The sequence below is a fragment of the Acomys minous genome (genome assembly GCF_964271855.1).
Source record: "Acomys minous genome assembly, chromosome: 6".
Classification (NCBI taxonomy): Eukaryota; Metazoa; Chordata; class Mammalia; order Rodentia; family Muridae; genus Acomys; species Acomys minous.
The window spans coordinates 66,069,077-66,084,055 of record NC_140487.1 but is presented as its reverse complement, the minus strand read 5'-3'; the positions used below and the strand labels follow the sequence as shown (position 1 = coordinate 66,084,055).

Below are 14,979 nucleotides of genomic sequence, written 5' to 3'. Positions count from 1 at the left end.
GAAGGATCCAGAGGGTCCTGGAAACCTACAAGAAGAACATCATGATGGGTGGATCAGGGCCCAGGACAATACAAGTAGTAAACATTGAACCCCCCTACTCTGATATAGCCAATGGACAGGACATTCTCCATAGTCATGTGGAGAGCAGGGACTGACTTTGACATGAACTCTGGTGCCCCATATTTGACCACCTCCCCTTGATGGGGAGGCCTGGTGGCACTCAAAGAAAGAATAAGCAGGCTACCAAGTTGAGAATTAATAGCCTATGACCATATAGTAGGGGAGGAGGTCCCCTGTGGTCATAGACCTAGGGGAGGGGAATAGGGTAAAAGCAGGAGAGAGAGAGGAATGGGAGGATACAAGTGATGGGATAATAATTTAGTTGTAATCTCAATAAATTAATTAAATTAAAAAATGTTAAATTTTAAAATTATTTTTAAAAACGTCATCCTAGCAAAAGCAATTTACAAATTCCATGCAATCCCCATTAAAATTCCACATTTCTTTACAAATCATTGAAAGGACAGTGATGAACTTCATATGGAAACAAACGAACAAACAAAAAACCCAGGATAGCTAAAACAATCTTGAACAATAAAAGAAATACTGGAAGTATCATCGTCCTGACTTCAAGTTGTACTACAAAGCAATGGAAATAAAAAAATAACATGGCATTGGCACAAAAACAGACAAACAAATAAGTGTCAGTGAATTGAAGACCAAGAGATAAGTCCGCATATCTAGGGACATCGGGTTTTTTTTTCCATTTAGAAGCCCGAACACTGGAGAAAAGACAACATCTTCAACAAATGGTATTAGTCAAACTAGGTGGCTACATGTTAGAAGAATCCAAATAGATCTATACTTAGCGCCCAGCACAAAATTCAATTCCAAATGGATAAAAGACCTAAACATAAAACAAGACACAGTGAGCATGACAGAAATGAAAGTATGGAATAACCTTGAGCTCATTGGCCCAGGGAAAGACTTTCTGTACAGAGCATCGTACAGACTAAGATAAGCCACTAATATATGGTACCTCATGAAACTGAGCATCTTCTAAGACATAAGATATTATCATTCAGACAAAGCAGCAACCTATAGAACAAGAAGAGATTTTTTTTCCAGCACCATAGATCCAAATAATGAAGTAAAATACTAGATCTCAAGAAAACATATAACCCAATTAAAAAATAGTGTACAGATCTAAACAGAGACTTTCCAGAAAAAGAAACTCAAATGGCTGAGAAAAAAACTTAAAGAAACTTTCAATATTCTTAGTCATCAGGGAAATGCAAGTCAAATTACTCTGAATTTCAGCTTTCATCTGTCAGAATAGCTAAAATCAATTGACAGCTCATGCTGGCAAGGATTTGGGACAATGGAAACACTCATCCATTGCTGGTGGAATAACAAACCTGTATAGCCACTGTGGATATCAGTGTGGTAGTTCCTCAGGAAGCTGAGGATAGCTTTACCTCAGGATCTATTCTACTCTTAGGCTGCCTCATCCTACCACAGAGATACTTTCTAAACCCTGTGCACTGCTGCTCTACTCACAATAGCCAGAAATTATAGACAACCTACATGTCCCTTAACATAAGAATGGACAAAGAAAATATAGTGTTTGCACAATGGAGTGTTACTTGGTTGTTTTAAAAAAAAATGAAATCATGAAATTCACAGGTAAATGGATGGAATGAGAAAAAAAAATCATCCTGACTGAAGTAGGGCAAACCCAGAAAGACAAATACAGTATGCCTCCATCAAATTCCTCAGCTCAGGGCTCAGAGACCCATTACAGAAGAGGGGAGGGGGGAAGAGCATAAGGGCCAGATGGAATGGAGGACACTAAGGAAACAAGGCCCTCTACATCAACATAATCAAAGCACATAACGACCTCACAGAGACCAAGGCAGCACGCACAGGGTCCCAGGGGTCAGTACTAGATGGGGACCTAGAGCTGAGAAGGACAATTGACACATGCCCCTGTCTCTAAATCCAGAAGTTATCTCCAATAGATAACCACTTGCAAATACAAATTTATGTTCTTCCAACAGAGTCTCACTGAGGATAACAACCTCTGTTAAGGGCAGGCTTCATGTCCAGCAATAGACAGTCAACAGAAAATGAACTCAGTGGTATTTATGGAACTTCCTTGTCTCATAATATTGTGTTAGAGATCTTCATTTTTTAAAAGTTTATCTTTTTATTTTTATTTTACTTTGTTTATAATTGTCCTCTCTTTTTACTGTAGGTCCTTTCTGTATAGTTCATGAGTTTCATTTTAATGTTTTTAATGAGATTCCTGAGTGCAGGAAAGAGTGAGTCTCTGTTTCTTATGCCTTCTCTTGGGCTCTTTTCCTTCTGTGTATTTTGTCCAAGTCTGATATGTTGGTTTTTGTCTTATCTCGTTGTGTTTTATTTTATTTTTATACCATAGAAGCTTGTTTGTTTTTTAGTAAGAGACAGAAAGGTGGTAAATACAGATCTGAGGAGATGTGGAGAGGAGCTTGGAGAAGTAAACGGGAGGGAAACAATAATTAAGATATATTATGTGAGAAAAAGAGAGATTTAGGAATTGAAACAAAAATCTCAGGGAAAAAGCCAAAGGATACATAGGATCAAGTGGAAGACAGAGTCTCAGATATTGAGTACAAGGTAGAAGAATTTTATCACTCAGCCATAGAAAATGTCAAACAAAACAAAACAACAACAACAAAAACTTCAAGCATGGTACATGCAAAATTTTCCATCACAAGATCAAGATCAAACCTACAAAAAATTGGTATAGAAGAAGCCCGTTTCAGTGACTCAGAATATTTTTTAATAAAAGTCACAGAAGAAAAGTTCCCAAATATAAGGGAAGGATGCTTATCAAGGTCCAGCAGACATACTAAATAACACATACACAAGACTAGGAAAGAAACTTCGCACATCATATAATACTCAAAACACTAAGTGTTCAGATTGAAGAAAGGATATTGTGAGGTGCAAAAGGAATCATCAACTCCCATACAAAGGTAGGTGTGTCAGAAGAACAGCTGATTTCGCAATAGAGACTGTGAAAACCGGAAGGGCTTGGACCTATCTTGCCCATGTTATAAAAGACCACAGATGCAAGCCCAGACTGCTATACCCAGAAAAATTGCCAGTTGTAACCAAAGGAGCAAGGAAACCTTTCTATGATAAAGGCAGATTTCAGGAAATTTAGGATCTCTAACTCATCTCCACAGAGGATACTAAAAGGAATACTTATGTTTGAAAGGATGGAATGTGCCTGAGATGGCTCAGGCTCATTCTTCATTCATTTCTAAGAGGCCAGGACGACCACTGTGCTGTTCCACCATGCTCAGAAGTACTGAGCTGACAATCCATCTAACAAGCCCTGGACCTTTATTTAATCTTTAAATAGTGTGAATTCTCTTTCCCATGCCTTCCATCTTCTGCATTAAAAGTCTCATCTGGTCCTTCTTCCTCCTCCTAGCCTGTGTTGGTCCCATCAGTCTCGATTCTTACTTAGTTGATGCCATCCTCTCCAGTGTCCGCTTCTGTCTCTATCTTTGTCTTACTGTCATCGTCCACCTGTGAACCCTGCTCTGTATAATTTATTTTTACGTTATGTTCATTGGTGGGTTTCCTTCATGTATGCCTGTATGGTGGTGTCAGAAGCCCTGGAAGTGGAGTTACAGACAGGTGTGAGCTGCCACATGGGTTTTGAGGATTGAACCTGACTCCTCTGAAAGAGCAGCCAGTGCTCCTAACCACTGAGCCATCTCTCCAGCCGTGGCTGTCAACCTCTTGGCGAGAGAGATTGTCTTCAGCATGTCAATACTAGTGATTAACTTGAACCTGGCACGTAGTGGGTTCACAGCGACTAAATGAATGAATCATTAAAGAGGAGCGGGGACAAAGGCACTGAGCAGACAACTTTTGCAAATGCTCCTGAAAAGTGTCCCTTGAAGAGAAGCACCAGAGTCCTGAGGACTTGGGAGCAATGAAAACATCAGACTCTACTCCACAGCAACTGAGTTAGAATCCTGGGGTGGGGCCCAGTAACTTGTACTTTAGTGAACCATGTCATCATGGTGAAACTTAAGAACCAGTGTGCCAACAGTGCTCTGAGATGCCTGGTATATTAGTGCACACTATAATCCTAATGATAGGAAGCTGGCAGCAAATGGGGTGTGACAAACACGTATTCTTCCTGGGTAGTGAAGTGTCTGTAAAGGCTATGTAACAAAAGACCTGTCAAAAATAAAATAAAATAAAACCACTTTCTGCTGTCTTCACATACACTCTCACTTTGTATCCACAACTCCATAAAATAAGGTCTTTTTTATCATCACTACCTTTACAGCTAAGGATCTTTAGGGCTTAAAAGGCTTCATGATTTGCCCATAAAGTTGGCTTTGTGAGTCCACGTAGATAGGTATCTGGGATGGGCTTTGAAAGGAAAAGGGGTCTTAGCGAGGTGCCACAGCCCCAAAACTCAAATAAGAAGTCTCGAGTAGTTTGACCTTTTACTATTTGCTAACTCATTTTAACTTCTTCACGTTTTAGTTCCTTAACTGAGACACTCAGCTGGGTAGGATGGGTTTAAAGAAACCCATTAACATTTTTAAATTCTGAGGAACAGTTCTTGCATAAAATGCTATTTGTGGGAAATTCGTTCTGCCTACAAGATGTGCTGAGGTAAAGGTAATGAAGAAATTGTGGGAGGGGCCAACCAGTGACTGGTCCTGCTTGAGATCTATTCCATGAGAGGTAGCCCACCCTTGACACTGCCTGAAGGGCCACGACCTAGGGGATTGATAGTCCAGACACCTAGGATAAAAATGATTTCTAATGCTATTCTGCTATACTCATAGATTGGTCCCTAGCCTAGTGATTGTCAGAGAAGATTCACCCAGCAATTAATGCAAACAGATGCCCAGACCCGCAGCCAATCATTAAACAGAGCTCAGGGAATCCTACAGAAGAGGAGAGGATTGTAGGAGCCAGAGACGTCAAGGACACTGCTAGAAATCCCATGATATCAACCTACCTGGGCTCATAGGAGCTCACAGAGACTGAGCTGACGAGCAGGGACTGATCTAGAGCCTCTGCATTTATGTTACAATTGTGTAGCTTGGTCTTCTTGTGGGACACCTAACAGGGGTTGTCTCTGACTCTTCTGTCTGTTTTAGGGACCTTTTCCTCCTACTGGGTTGCCTTATTCAGCCTCAATAGGAGAGGTGCCTGGTCTTCCTGCAACTTGATGTGCCACGGTTGACTTACATCCATGGGAGACTTGCTCTTTTCTGAAGAGAAAAAGAGGAGGAGTGGATGGGAAGGCAGAAGGGAGTGTGAAGGGGGACTTGGGGAGAGGAGAAAGAAGAAACTGCTGTTGGGATGTAAATAAACAAACATACAAAGTAAATGTATTTATATCTTTTAACAATTAAATAAGGAAAGGCTGTCCCCTGCTGGCCATATATATGAATGACTACAACTTGATTTCTGCCCAGTTGATGTTGTTTGCACAGATAAAATACAAAAGAATAAAAAATAAAGAAATTTAAAAATACGAATGAGTCAGTAAAAAAATTTAAATGTTTTACGACACCTCTGCCTTTATAATTGGTCTCAATGTGCAGATGAGCAAACTGGAAAAACCCCATCAGGTACTATGACACCAAGATATATGGTACTATTGTCTTCACGGTCAAATGAGATTAAGATACCCTGCTACATGATTGAAAGGAAACTCTGGCTTAGTGGGCAAATCATTGCTAGGAAGAGGGGTTGAGTGAGGTGTCAAAGCGTGAAAAAACATTGAAACTGAATGCATAGCTGAATGGGATAAAAAAAAAAGAATAAAGAATAAAGAATAAAGAATAGACTATACCACCTTCCAGATGGTAAAAGTGGTTGGCCTTTTTACTCAGGCTTACCAGTAGATTTGTAAGATTTTCCACTACTGATGAGACAGAATGTCTCTCTTTTGCCCTGCATCCAGTTCAGAGCATCAGTAGTTAGCACTCTGTGTTGTCCAAGTCTTACAACTTCCTGTTTGGCCCTGGGATGCACAGTGGGCCCCAGGCCTCCCGCTGTGATAAAGCATGCATAAGAACCTTTCTAGTTATTGACTTAACCATGCTAATCCACCCAGCCCCAGAGATTTTGATTCAAAAGTTAATGGGAATTAGTTGGAGATCGGCATCTTGAAAATCTTCCTACAGCACAGGGCCTCTCTGAGAAAGGCAGGACCATGAGACAGCTTCTCACATAAACCAATCTGTGCAAAAAAGTAAATACTTAAACTGAGTATTTTATTTACCAGATTTTTGCATATTTTAATAGAGAATGACATTTTATTGGTTTTCTTTCCTCTTATACTTTTTTTTTTAATGCGAAACAAATAGTGGAGGTATATGGTTCCAGAGTTGAAAAACTCACAATAAAACTAACAATGAGAAATCGCCCCTGCGCTCTGTGTCTGTACGTCCCACCTCTTTTTGGTGGGTAATTGCTTTAAACACATTGTCTTCTATTTTTTTACAGGAATTTCATTTCAGTTTTGTTTTGAGTCCTGAGGAATCAAATCCAGGCCTCTGTGATTCCATGCAAGCAATCTACCAGTGAGCTGCCACGTCAGCCCTCTTGCCAGCGTTTCTTTATAAAGAGTCTTATAAAGCAAATCACCTGGGCTTCTCATTCTTATGCCCTGTCTCATGTGTTAAACAACAGGTACCCTGTATCTATGCAAGTCTGTAGTTTGCGGTTTGTCCTTTTCCAGCTATGGGTGGCAGGGGGGGGGAGGGGGCAGGGCAGAGAGCACGCTGATAAACAATTAGTATACACTCGCTTAGACTTTTCTAATCCTTAAGCTTTTTGGAGTTTTTGACGCAGGATCTTACTCTGTAGACCAGGCTGGCTGTTCACAGCCATCTTTCTGCCTCAGCTTTCCCAAGTGCTGAAAGTTTGATTTGTATGCAACTGTATCTACAAAGTAAATTCCCTTGGGTGGGGTTTCTGGATGAAAATGAAAATGCATTTATAGCTTCATAGTTGTTTTCAAGTTATTTTCTACACAGGTTGCTTTATAAGTCTGTATTCTTACTAGCAACAAATACACTGAAGTCTTTATTTTACTGCAAAGTCCCCAGGAAAGCAGTCTCTAATCGCTCACTTTTCTCAAATCGCTGAAAGGCATTATTTCAATGTGCTTCTTCCTTTGTGTTATCATTGTGAGGACTTTTTTCCTACACTTAAGCACCACTTTGATTTCTTTTTCTCTGAAACATCTGCTATTTACTTTTTTTTTAAAGCAGTTGAATTATCTTCTCATTGATTACTAGGTCTGATGGTGAGTACTGTAAATATTTTCTTAGGCTTTCAGTTAGCTTTTGATTCTTTTTCTACTTTTTTTATTCAAATGTGACAAAATTATATAGTCAAGTCTTTTCTTCAGCTGAGTTTTCTAAGTCACCACTTGGCAGGCAATAAGAGGGAGCCTCACTAGGCGGACAGATACCCAGAGCATGCAAGGCTAGGTTGAATTTCTGATTTCTGAGACTGTATCCCAAAGCACAACCCTAGTTGGCCTGAAACTCAGTCTATAAACCATACTAGGCTCAAACTTACAGGCCCACCTGCTTCTGTCTGCACAGTGCGAGGATGTGTGTGTGCCTCTACTCCTTACCAGACTCATCTTGACAGAGGAAAATGGAAATGCCTACCAAGGCCTTAAAATGTCTTCAGAGACCAGAATGCAGAGTACAGTGGCCTTGCGATTATATTAGAATAATTTCCAAACTGTGTCTCTATCCAGCCTCCATGGGGACGTGTCCTTGACTCCCTTTGCCTAACAGGATGGGGAACATACGGTAAGCTATGTGGTCACATCACTTCATTTCATACCCGTTCCTGGAAATACGGTGCACTCTCCACCGTCATTCTAAGAAGTCCAGACCCTAGTCAGTGCGTTGAGAGAGGCCAAGTCTGTCACACAGAGAGTCTGTGGGCTGCAGAGCCTTGTTGTCGGGAGGAAATGTAACCTCTGAGTGATTCACAACCTCGGGGCATGGGCAGAGCCAGGCTAGATTGGGGGCTGTCACTTCTTCATAAGGTGGCTCTCCTATATGAGGAGAGCTTGAGAAGGGCAGATACTAGAGGGAATCCAGCCCCTTCAGCAAAGAGCACTGCAAGCACACCCAGCTCCAAGAACAAAGACTATTCAAAAGAAGTACAGGGGGGTGGGGGGTAAAAAGGAACCTGCCTGTGTCGCCTTACATCATACCACCACCTTGAACGATGGGGCAATGTCGCCTTCCTCAGCTTCGGCTCCCCTCAAAGGAGCAGCTGCCTCGGTGGTTTCTTCCAGCCTTCAAGAGGTGGACCTATGGGAAGAGGGTCCTTTTTGTATAAAGCTGTAACATTGTGGGGACAGGGGGCACGGTGATTCAATTCTATGGAAACCCTTTACAAAAACCTTTCTGTCTGTCCCAAGGCCCCGCCATCCTCTACTTTTCTGCTAGGTCCCAAGCCTAGATGTGTTTATATCCAGAATGGTTCCACTGTGCCCATGCTGCCTGACAGGCCAAGATCATGGAGAAGATCGCGGCATTATCAGAACAGGAGCCCCCTCTGCAGAAGGAACACAAGCATAAGAAGAATGGTTAAGTGGCCCCAGAGGCAGAGGATGCAAGGCAGCCCCTTCAGCCAACTCCTATAGAACCAGACCAGCAACAGTGAATAGGTGAGCGAGAAATGAACAGTTCTGGAGTCTTCTCGAGATCTCAGCCCTTGATGAAGATCATCACTGGCTCTCTGCTCTCTGCAGGCCTACCTCACTTGGTTGGGCCCTCAGAGAGGCATAATACATATGGAACATCCTTCATAAAAGAGATGTAGATCTCAGTGAGTGGAATCTGCCATGTTCTACATCTCCACACGTTCTAACCTGAAAATGTTCTTTTGTGCAATACCCAGAAGGCACACATTCCTTCTAGGGTCCTCTAGACACTAGCTGGGACCTTAGCTTGTTTTCCTCCTTGCCCCACGGTACTGTGCAAACACAGAAGTTTTCTTTGGTAAAGGGACCAGACTCACAGTTGTAGGTAAGCTATCTTGCATGTGAATTTTCAGTTTTGTCTTAGGATAAAGCATGTCCTCCGTGTCCATATTAGAGTACCTGTATTCTGGTGTGCAAACTACGATTACACCTTCGGCTCAGGGACCAGGCTTTCAGTAATAGGTAAGGTCTAAGGGTCTTTTGGTGTGGGATGAAAAGTGTCACTGTGACCTGGGAACAGGAACGAGGATCCGGCTCATGGTTCGTGTTCTAGGGAGAGGCTGTCTCATGTCTGGGACTACATTCTAAGGAGGATGAATCCACTAAGGTGCTCTGAGGGTTTGGGGCTGAGTCAAGATGAGCCTGGGATAGACGGCAGGGAAGGAGAAGGAGATAGACTCTCAGACCGTGAGGGGTTTTGAAGTGGATCTGGAAGGCTGTGTTCTGGAAGCACGGTCTATTTTGGAGAAGGAAGCCGGCTCACTGTTATAGGTAAGTTACGACTGGGTACCAAAGGATGCCCCTGTCTGAGATGCCTTGGTCACCCTGTACTTGTCGAGAAGAGCTAAATGTCTCTGCTCATGCTTACAAAAAGGAATGAATATCCATATCCAACACTTCACAGGGTGGTTATGCCAAGCCTAGGCACCCTGCGAAATGCAGGCGAGCTTGTCTGGAAACCAGCCTTACATACTGCTGTTTGGCCCTCCCACACAGGCAGAAGACAAGCTTTGGAGTGTGGGTTTTGTGGACCCACCAGGAAAACTGATTGTCAATTATATTATTTAATACTGCATAGCTGTCTGTCCTTCTATTCCCTGGAGGTAAAAAACTATCCTTAAGAATAAGGAAGGCTAGCTGCCAGGTGGGCATGGGGAAGAGGGACAGAGGGCAGGAGGCAGTTTTACCACCAGGTTTTAATGTTGTGTTTCCAACGAAAGATTATTTTTCGGTCATGGAACCAAGCTGTCTGTGCTGGGTATGTAAACGATTCCTTTCTCGGGAGGGTATGGTGTAAGCCTAGAGGTGTGAGGACATTCTTCAGGCAAGGTAAGGACTGCAAACTAAGCCTGGGTTGTGGTTCAGAGAGGAAGAAAGTGTGAAGAATGTTCCAGAGCCCCTGGGATTCTGTGTAGAATCCTGTCTGAAGGAAAGCCTCCAGCAGCTCTTTGAGGGGTTTGCCACCCTCTTGTTGTACTGTGTAACAATCAGGCCCAGTATTTTGGAGACGGGACTCGACTTTCTGTTCTAGGTAAGCTACAGAACCCAAGGGGCCGCTGTCCCCTTGACCCAGAGGGTCTGTATTTGGTGGAAGGGGCTGAGAAATTTAGAAATTTCCTTTACTTGCTGGGGCCTAAAATGATCCTCAGCCTCCCATTTGAGGAGGTGAATCAGGAACCGTTTCTTTCCCCTAAGTCTCTTCCCAAGCTCATCTTACCTTTCTGTTGGCATGGATGTGTTCTTTCTGAGTCCTTTCCTCCTGGCCACTCCTGTCACGCCTCACGGAATTTCCGTAGTCCTGAGTTCTCCCTACAGGCAGAGAGGCAGCAGCAGTCCAGTTCTCAGGGAGCTAAGAGTAGCTCTCTAGCTTTGGGGCCCCTGGTAGGTTTTACCAAGGCCACCTGCAGCTGTGTTCCTATAATTCGCCCCTCTACTTTGCAGCAGGCACCCGGCTCACTGTAACAGGTATGGGGGCTCCATTCCTGACTGGAGGGGTTTTGCCTATGTTGGATCGCCACGGTCTGGGAAAGGATCTTAGGTGTAAGATTGACAGACAAAGCCACCCTTTTCCATCTGAACCCCTGTACTCCTCTGCATTCCCCCAAAACCTGGTAGCTTGTTTTAGGTCTAGTTTGTCCCTGAGTTTGTTTTCTCTTTTGAGTGACGGAATGCCTTGTTTTGGAGCTTTGGGTCTTCTTGCTTTTCTTTTTATTATTCTGTGGAATCCCATCTGTCCCTTCTGAGCAGCCACATCCCTTTTTTCCTCTCTATCACCACTTCTCCGCTCTGCCCATTCTCCTCCTCCTTCTGCCTGTTGACTTGTTTTGGAACACAGCTCTGTCTCTTGATTTAACATATTGGTCCTGTCCTCCCGTCTCCATCTTTCTCCTCCTCTCCATCTCTGTCAGCTTCTAAAGACTCATGTCTGTCTTGCTGGCTTAAAGGTCTGCACAGCAGAGGGGGACAGGCACTAGTGGCATCGGGGTGCCTTGAGGATTGATCCTGAGCAAAGGCTTAGGGTTTGTGTTATCGCATTAGAGTAGCTGCCAGCCTGGGAGCTTGGAGTATACTATATTTGGTGGATATTTTGGGGGGGGGGTTAGATATGAATAAGATTTCTCCTAGAAAGATTATATGTTAGCAATATCATGCATGAAGAATAGAAACTAGGCAAGAAGTCCTCAGACTCCAGGTGTGTCTTGGTATAATAGATGACTGAATCCAAAATGACCAGGATTGTGCTTGTGAGGGAGCAGACAGACAGGCTGGGGAAGCGGGTAGGGGAGGTGTGGGAGATATTTAAAAAAATGATGGAAGAATGGAACACCTTGGCAGGACTGCAAGCATCCTTAGAGATTGTCTTGTAGATAAGACACATGCCACGGATATTAAAGAAGACTACTGACCACTGGGTTCAGAGGCCTGTGGCTCAAAGGGATATAGTTGGAGGAAATGCATGGGATGATATTCCTAAAAATTAATAATAATAATAAATGTCTTAAGCTGTCCTAGACTCTCTAAGACACATAAAATAGGAAGGACTGCCTTAAGCTAAAGTGATGGGCTTTGTTTCTTTTTCACTTTTGAGACCTTCATAAGTGAGTATTGTATCTACACCTCTCCCAATCCCCCCTCCCCCTCTCTAACTCCTCCCGTAGCGCTTTCTCCCTCCTAAATTCTTTTCAGGGTTTCAAAGGTTGCCTCATGGCACTGCCGTTATTTCCCCTGTTGATTATTCCTCAAGCTGCTGTCTTTTTCCAAACGCAATTCTCAATTTCTCCCACAAGTCTTCAACTTCAGACAGAGAAGACGGATCTCCTAGTGCTGTGTCTCTGCATCAGAATCTTGCTTCTCTGTCAGAAGAGAGCCCAAGGGGGAGGGCGTCACACTGTACACAAAGGGAGGGTGCTTGGAGGACGTGTGTGGATTTTTGCATCTCTTGTGTCTTTCCAGAGGGTCACTCATTTCAATAATCCCAGAAGTTTTCTTTTTTCCTGTACCAAAGTATGTGGCTGGGGCCTGGCCCTTTCAGTGGAGACCCACTTCTGAAATGACAATTGTGCGTTATGATTCGTTCATAGGAATCTTTCACTACATTAAAGAATACAAAGTTTGTTTGTCACACTAGAATTCTGAAGCTCATCAGGGACGCCTGCTAAGCACTGGAAAAATAAGAATTCACCTTATGAATAATATCTTCCATTGCAGTTCTGCTGTGCAAGCCACTAAGCCCTCTTATACCTCAGTGTAGGAGTCAATGTGGAACATCAAATAGGCCATCAGCCAGAGACAAGTTGGAACCTCAAAGCAAGTTGCATGTCAAGCTGGGTGGGGTGAGCCGGGTGTTGAGCAAGGTATTCAGAAACTCATTGATGCCTCTGGATGCTATAGGGAAAGTGACTTTTTTGGGCAACAAATGTTGGTAGTACACAGAACCAACCAACCACATTTCTATAATCACCTTACCCCCAAAAGGAAACTAGCAATAAGAAGAGTAAAATCATCTTACTTCTTAGGATCATAATGCTAATATAACACTTTAGTCTTAAATTTCAGTCTCTCCCAATGCCTATTTCAAACCTAAAAGATCAGAGAGCCATACACGGATTTTGATAGAAAAAAATAATTAAAAGAAAAAAAATAGATATGTATTTTTTAACATTACAAAAAGCCCAAAAATTTAGGATGCCATTTCACCTGAGGAAAATAAGAAAGACAGTATAAAAAGCATATACATAAAATAATCCAGAAAAATAGGGAATGTCAAAGGAGACCAACAACAGAGCTGGACAATGATAGAAAGCAAACAGGACCTACTACAATGTAGTTGTTTTTTAGAATGACCATTTCCAGCCTCATCTTATAGTGTCCAAGCCAGGTCTAGGCAGCTCTCAAACCAGCCCTGCTCTCTTCATTTTCCAGAGGATCTGAGCAAGGTGAGCCCACCCAAGGTCACCTTGTTTGAGCCATCAGAAGCAGAGATCACAGACAAACAAAAGGCTACCCTTGTGTGCTTGGCCAGAGGCTTCTACCCGGACCACGTGGAGCTGAGCTGGTGGGTGAACGGGAACAAGGTCAGCAATGGGGTCAGCACAGACCCTCAGCCCTACATGAACAACTTGACCTACAGCCTGAGCAGCCGCCTGAGGGTCTCTGCAACCTTCTGGCACAATCCTCGCAACCACTTCCGCTGTCTAGTGCAGTTCTATGGACTTACAGACGAAGATCAGTGGACAGGGGATTCACCCAAACCTGTCACACAGAACATCAGTGCAGAGGCTTGGGGCCAAGCAAGTAAGTGAGATCTGTGGATCTAGTAAGAAGAATGAGCATCCAAAAAGAAATGGAAAGATGCAGGCAAAAAGCCAGGAAGTCTAGATATAGAAAAACAAAAACAAACAAACAAACAAAAAAAACAGTGGAAGGAGACTAAAGCTTACCAATAAGATAAACTAGACATCTACGGCTAATTCTAGCTCCAGATCCTCAGCCCAGTATCCTTACATGTAAGGTGTCCTTTCTCTGCCTCGTGAGCAGCTCAGCATCTTTGTGCCTAAGCCATGAGTTTCAGGAATAATCCGTTTGTATTGGCCCAACAGAAGAGAAATAGTTCTGGGGCCTCATCGGGTGGCTGATCTGGGCCTGTCAGACATATGCTAGCCTCAAGGTTGACTTAATATTCAATCTGCTTCATTCAGTCCTCCCCTCTCTTTTCTTTCAGATTGTGGCATTACCTCAGGTAAGGGAGTTGACTCTCTCTTCACCTCTCATATTCTTGACTGTGGCACTAGCTGTCTGCCCAATGGTACTTACCGGCTCTCCTTTTCTGTCAACAGCATCCTATCAACAGGGGGTCCTGTCTGCCACCATCCTTTATGAGATCCTGCTAGGGAAGGCCACCTTATACGCTGTGTTTGTCAGTGCCCTGGTGCTGATGGCCAGGGTAAGGAATGGGTAGACGGACCCTACGGGGGAGGTGACACACGGAACACAAGAAACTTAGATCCAGGGACTTAAGGGCTCTGCCAGAACTAGAAATGAGCAGTGGAGAGTTTGGCTCCCATGCCATATAAAAGACAAGCAGCAACTTCAAAGGATTGCAGTGAATGAGCCATACAGAAGACAAACTATGGTAACCCAAGAGGCCAATGGATATGTTAGGAGTGCTATCATTTGTCTGAATAATGGGTCTTCCTACTTCCTCTCAAACCCTCGCTGTGCACAGCTCTGGATAAACCTAAATTCTTTCTCATCTGCAGGTCAAAAGAAAGAATTCCTGAAGGTGAATCCAAGAATGTCGAACCCAATTATGGTGTTAATACAGATTCTCTTTTCCCTCCACTTCTGAAGCTCTTTTCTCACTTCTCCGCGCATCCCAAAGTCAACCCGCCAGTTATGTATACTTGCACATGTACGTCTGAAACCCTTGCGACCTGGAGAATGCCTTTCACACTTACAACCAACAAATATAACCAATAAACATGTTAAAGAATGGCCTGACTGTCACTCGTGTGTGTACAAATCTTCTTGTCTGTCTCTGAACTCCCTGATCAATCATAAAAAAGAGGTATTCAAGAAAATGGTGGCCACCTCAGGCATGAAAAGTGAGGGCTCCTACCCTCCAATTGACAGAAGATGCTCATTAAGTCTGGAAGGTAGTGATGGGATCTAAAGATTTTCATGGGAGAAAGAGGTACACA

At 43.3% G+C, this 14,979-nt stretch overlaps 1 gene segment (V, D, J or C); it reads left to right on the top strand.

The window, feature by feature from the left end:
- Positions 1–14,773, top strand: part of LOC311600761 (T-cell receptor beta-1 chain C region-like) — a 266,643-nt gene extending 251,870 nt beyond the window's left edge. The window contains exons 3-7 of the C gene segment in view: positions 9,495–9,550; positions 13,202–13,573; positions 14,001–14,018; positions 14,116–14,222; positions 14,539–14,773.
- The last annotated feature ends 206 nt before the right edge of the window (positions 14,774–14,979 follow it).